We start from the raw sequence: 6,668 nt of genomic DNA on the forward strand, positions 1-6,668 counted from the left end.
AACCAAGACCATGTCGCCAGGTAGACCTGACGCGTGGAGGGCCTCCTGCTCTCCAGGAGGATGCATTGAACCCCTTCCAAGCAAGTCCTCTCCTCCTAGCCTAACCATTAAGCAGCCACACCATGAGGTGGAGAGCTGCTAGGTTGGGGTGGAAGAGGCGACCTTGGTCCTGGGAGAGCAGGTCCGGGCGGGTGGGCAGCGGCCACGGTGGGGCAACTGCCAGGCTCGTGGGGCAACTGCCAGGCCCGTACCAATGTTGCCTGGGCCATGCCGGGGCGATCAGGAGAACACGGACCCTGACCATTTTTATCTTTTCCAAGACCTTGCCGATCAGTGGAATCGGGGAAAAGCATAGAAAAGCTGACCAGACCAGGACAGAAGGAAGGCGTCAGAGATCGCGCCCATGCCCAACCCTCCCCTGGAGCAGAAGCAGGGACATTCTGGGGACTGCCCCACGTTTGGGAAGTCCTATGCACCACCTCTGGGTGCAGTGACTACTCGTGCTGAGAGGAGAAGTCCCGGCTCAGCCGATCCGCCCAAGAGTTCCGGACACCCGGTAAGTAGTGGCTTCCAAGTAAATACTGTGGGCTATGCAGAAGTCCCAGAGCCTGAGGGCTTCCTGGCAGAGGGCAGAGGAACAGGCCCCGCCTTGCCTGTTGATGTAGAACATCGAGGCCGTGTTGTCAGTGAGAACCCTGACCAGTCTGCCCGCCAGGCGCGAGTGGAAGGCCACGCATGCCAGATGGACTGCCCTGAGCTCCTTGACATTTATGTGCAAGGTGAGGTCCTGCGCGGACCAGAGACCTTGGGTCTGGAGATTTCCCACATGGTCTCCCTACACCAGGTCTGAAGCATTGGACATAAACTCCACAGTCAGGGGTCGGCCCCTGAATGGGACCCCTTGGAGCATGTTCCCCGGGGAGGACCACCAGCGCAGGGAGGCTATCACCAGTTTGGGCACAGTGAGGACTTTGTCCATCCTGTCTCTAGACTGGGAGAAAACCGAGGCCAACCAGAGTTGGAGGGGCTGCATCCTGAGTCTGGCATGATGAACCATGTACGTGCACGCCGACATATGACCCAGGAGTTCAAGGCACGCTCTGGCGGTCATCACAGGGAACCTTGTGACTGCGCTGATGAGCTCCCTTAGGGTTTTTTATCTGTCTGGTGGGAGGGAGGCTCTGGCCGACGTTGCGTCCAGAATCGCCCCAATGAACTCTATGCGCTACACCGGTACCAAAGTGGACTTGATGTTGTTTACCAGCAGCCCCAGTGTGGTGCATGTGGACAGGACTGCGCACGGGGCGGTCACTGTGCGGGGAACAGCATCAGGAACCTTCCCTCGACCGTGAGCGGTACCATCCAGGCGGCGACTACAGAGGTCCGAGCGGTGGCTTGCCCCGGGACTGGGGAGCCGACAATCGATGCCTGGGGCTGCGGGAGCGGTGCCGCGGCGGGGACCTCGAGCGAGATGAAGAATGGGAATGGCATCGATGCCCGTACCGCGAAGGGCTACGGTAGCCACTTGGAGACAAGGATCTCTGGTGCCGTCTGTCCCTGTCTCGACGGGACATGCTTTCCTCACGAGGTCTACGGTCCCTCGAGACTGAGCGGTGCCTGGAACCCCTGTCAGTCAGTACCCAGCCAGACAACCTGGTTGGAGTTGACGGGGACCAGCACGGACTGCACACGGGGTGGTCACTGTGCGAAGAACAACGTCAGGAACCTTCCCTCGACCGTGAGCGGTACCACCAGGAGCGGCGCCAAGGTTTTTGCCGCCTTAGGCGGCAGCTCCTCCTCTGAGCATTCGGCGGCGGGGGTCCTTCCACTCTGCGTCTTCGGGGCACTTCGGCGGCGGGTCCCAGAGTGAGTGAAGGACCCGCCGCCGAATTTCCGCCGAAGACTTGGAGCGGAAGGACCCCCACCGCCGAATTTCCGCCAAGGACGGCAAAGTGCCGCCCCCCCAAATCCTGCCGCCCTAGGCGACCGCCTAGGGTCGCCTAGTGGAAGCGCCGGCCCTGGGTACCACCCAGGCAGCGACTGCGGAGGTCTGAGCAGTGGCTTGCCCCTGGACTGGGGAGCAGACGACAGCGGTGCTACCGGTACTGGCAGAGACATAACGTCTCGAGCCGCCTGCAGGGCCTCCAGCATGGAGGGCACCCGAATGTGGCCACTGGCATTCGGGGAGGCCACAAGGCCGACGGGGACCAAGAGCTGCCCAACGTGGGTCTAGTCTCTCCCCCAGTCTTGCTCTGGTGAGAAGACCTGGCAGAGAAGACCTCTTTGCCTTTTTGGAGTGTCCTGTGGACGGGGGAGCGGTGCTGACTGGTGGAGGGCACCGTTGGGTTGCCGCGCACCGATGCCTCAACTCCAGTCAATAGAGATTGTATAACAAAGAGAAAGGTCTGGGATAAGCTGAATGAGAAGTCTTCTTATTTTTTAAGTTAGAGGAAATTGTATTAAAACACTAGTTAATGTGTTATTGTGAATAAAGACGTGTCAATGTACCTTAACAATTTTGAAGAGGTGTTAGCTACGGTCAAGGTGAATGAGACTATTAAAGCTAGCTATGCATTAAGAGCTCTTATATGTGTGATTATGACCCTTAAGAGGGCACTCAAGTTAATCACTGTTTTGTTCACCACAACCATTTAAAATTACTTATACAGTTTCCTATTGTGGCTGTTTTTAAAGATAACAGCTTTTTATGGCTGACCTGTTTCTTATAACTTAGGTTTTTGTGTTGGTTTAGCCTAAAACATTACACACACTGTGTTCCGGAAATGCAAAAACTCCCCATAATTCCCGAGTTTTCAATGGTAATTGCAGTCTTTGTTTGTTTATAATAAAATTTCCATCTGTCTTGTATTAGTTTAAAAACCAGTTCCCAAGTGTATTTCTTATAGCAATGGAATTACAGCCAGAGTTTGTAAATACAATTCCTTAGACATGTTGCTACATTTAGACTGTCTGGGGACACAGAGACAATAATCTCTTCTGCAATCCACGGATGTAACACATTTAGCAGCATGTTCTTTATTGCCATCAGTGTTTTGAGTTGCTAAAAGATTATTAAATGTAACTGATATTTTAAACAGAGGAAAAGAGTTCTTATCTTTTCTATCTGGCACCAGCAGTTTCCCACACTGTACGGTACTTAATGTCTTTCCAGCCGCATGTTCAAATAGTGACAACACAAATCAGACGGCACTTGCTCCTATAGGAAATCCTGAAATAGGCATATCCAAATGAGCAGTTTTTAAATTTGTTTATATAATATTTAACTATAACCAGTATTTCCAAATATTGCTACAAAAAACCAAGTTACGTCTTGGAAAAAAAAACAATCTGAATTTTCAGCAGCCAACAGTAAATTCTGGGTGAAGCTGGGTGAGGGGAGTAGCATAGGAGCCCTCAGTTCCTTCTCCACGGCAAAGACCCATAAAGAAATGCTGAAGCAGAGGGGCAGGAGGGCGGATAGTGGAGCACCCATAGGGACAGTCTCAAAGAACTCCGGTTAGTGCACAGGGTGAGTACCCCCCCCTTCTTCTTCTAGTAGTGTCTATATGGGTGCTTCACTTCAGGTGATTACCAAGCAGTACCTGCTATCATGTGGGCAAGCGAGGTGAGAGGCTCTAGAGGATTGCTGGTGGTATGCCACTTGGGGTCCCAATATAGTAATTGAGGGAACCATGTGGGATGGGAGGAGGCATACAAGGGCATTCATACCACTGGGACAGGATGTCTCTCTCAGCTGTCTTCCGTCTCCCCTAGGGTTCCAGAAGCAGGTTCCTAAGACAGTGAATAGGAGAGCCATGGATGGAGATTTGGGAGGACCAAAGAGAAAGCCCCATTATCTTCTGTCGATAGAGCACCACTAGAAAATGGTGGTGACTCTGTTGGTAGTGGAGATAAGTGAGAGTCCAGAGACTGGGTGGGTCTCGGTACTGATAGGGGGTCGATGCCCAGCAAATGAGAATCCGGAACTGCCACAGGAGTCAGGTCTCTGACTTATCTAAATTTCTGGGGCACAGGTAGAGCCATCAGCACCAAGGTGGTAGTCTGAGTAGACAGGTTTGTCAGTGGTTTTGTTCACTCCAAGGAGCACCTGGAGCTGACTGGCCACTTGGTTTTCTGCAGCACCACAGTGTTAGGTACTGAGTATTGGGTTGTCTCCAATCTAGTGGAGGCAGACTTTTTCCCTTGCCACCTCAATCAAGTCCCATCAGTACCGACATCTGACTGGAGCCAAGTCCCTTAGGGCCTAGGGACTTAACAGCACTGCTGGTATCTGAGGAACCTGCAGCCTCCATGGTACCAGATTGAGAACTTGAAATCTCCAATATGGTTGTCTCACGAGGAGACTGAGGTATTTTGTGTGTGGGTTCACTATGGGGAGAGCCAGGGCCCCTTCCCTTAGAGTCTTTCTGAGAGGCCTACAGAGTCTTCTCTTAGATGATCTAGGAGAGTGTTGTTCTGAGATGGCAGGAGCACTCAACTTGCTTAGAGATTGGTGTACATGCGGTGGGGGTCCCCCATGGCCCAGGTCAGATGTGGGACAAGGAACACTCCGTCATGGGGAATCTCAGTTTAATTGCCCAGTTTCCAGACCTAATTTCCTTCTTTGACAAGGTTACTGACCTTATGGGGGGCGGGGAGGGGGAAGCAGTAGACATATATCTTGATTTTAGTAAGGCTTTTGACACAGTCCCCCATGAAATTCTCATAAGCAAACTAGGGAAATGTGGTCTAAATGAAATTACTAGAAAAAGGTTACACAACTGTTTGAAAGACCATGTTTAAAGAGTAGTTATTAATAGTTTGCTGTCAAACTGGGAGGGACATAGCTAGTGGGGTCCTGGGTTCAGGACTATTCAATATTTTCATTAATGACTTGAAGAATGGAATGGAGCGTATGCTTATAAAATTTGCAGATGACATCAAACTAGGAGGGGTTGCAAGCACTTTAAAGGCCAGGATAAGAATTAAAAACAACCTTGATAAATTGGAGAACTGGTGTGAAATTCAATAAAGGCAAGTGCCAAGTACCATGCTTAGGAAGGAAAAAATCAAACGCACAACTATAAAATGGGGAATAACTGGCTAGGCAGTAGTACTGCTGCAAAGGATGTAGGGACTGTAGTGGATCACTCATTGAATATGAGTCAACAATGCGATGCAGTTACTAAACAGGCAAGTATCACACTGGGGTTTATTAACAGGAGTGTCATATGTAAGATAAGTAAGGTAATTGTCCCATTTTATTTGGCACTGATGAGGCCTCAGCGAATTACTGTGTCCAATTCTGGATGCTCCACCTTAAGAAAGATATGGACAAATTGAAGACAGTCCAGAGGAGAGCACCAAAAATGAGAAAGGGGGTTAGAAAACCTGACCTATAAGAATTTTTTTTTTTTAAATGGGCACGTTAGTCCTGAGAAAAGCAGACTGAGGGGGGACCTGAGAACAGTCTTCAAGTATATTATGGGCTGTTATACAAAGGTCAGTGATCAATTGTTCTCCTCGTCCACTGAAGGTAGGACAAGAAATAATGGGCTTAATCTGCAGCAAGGAAGATTTATGTTAGATACTATGGAAAACTTTCTAAATAAAAGGAGAGTTAAGCACTGGACTAGGTTACCTTGGGAGGTTATGGAATTATCACTGGAGGTTTTTAAAAATAGGCTAGACAAATACCTGTCAGGGATGGTCTAGGTAAACTTGGTCCTGCCTCAGCACAGAGTACTGGAGTAGATGACCTCTCAAGGTCCCTTCTAGCCCTATATTTCTATGATTCCATGACTGTATTACAATCCAGCTCAACTAGAAGTAACACAAAGCTAACTACAAATTAGCCATATTGTGTATGTAAAGAGACATTGTTCTTTCAAAGAGGCAGGTTAATCAAAGGCAATGTGCAAACAAAACAAAAAAATGGTTTACCCCATTTAGTTTTCTACATAAATTCAATACAAAAGATCTTCCAAAAATAAATACCAACCCACAAACACAAACGTTTTCAAAATTCAGGTCTTGAATACAGTGGGCGGCTCTATGGATAGCTGAAGAATTTGTAGAAAAAGTCTTCATAGATACAAGAAATGGAGACCAATTAACAGAGACTTGCTTCAGACTGTTAAGAACAGTTTTGTTAAAAGGTTTAACATGATGTACATATATAGGAGAAAAGGCAATGATAAATCTGTATTTAGTCTGCTAATTTCTCTCTACATCTATATCACAATGGTTCCTGAAGTTAAACCTGGAGACAACCATAGCTGGTGCATACTCTGGGGTCCCCCCCCCCCCCCCGCCTTTACAGCTTCCACTACAGCTCAGATACAAGATATGACTGTATACAATTGTCACTGCTAATTGTGGCACTGATCCTGCCATAAGCTCTTCATACCCCAATTTCTACTCTTTTTAGTGGTTAGTTCATATATATATATTATAAAGTTGTTTATGATACTCAAGCATACGTACCTGAGCTATGATCTGCACTTGCTAGTCACATAGCACTGGCCCAACCCATTTCCAATCTATAATATACTTTCCTAAGGTTACTTGTCCCTGTAGGCAGTTTGTGTAATTGCCATAGGGATGTTATGCACCTAGGGTAAGAACAAGTGGGTCCCTGAGCTATGAAAATGTTTGCAACCCTCTGC

Source organism: Emys orbicularis, chromosome 3 (genome assembly GCF_028017835.1).
Source record: "Emys orbicularis isolate rEmyOrb1 chromosome 3, rEmyOrb1.hap1, whole genome shotgun sequence".
In the NCBI taxonomy this organism is placed as follows: domain Eukaryota; kingdom Metazoa; phylum Chordata; order Testudines; family Emydidae; genus Emys; species Emys orbicularis.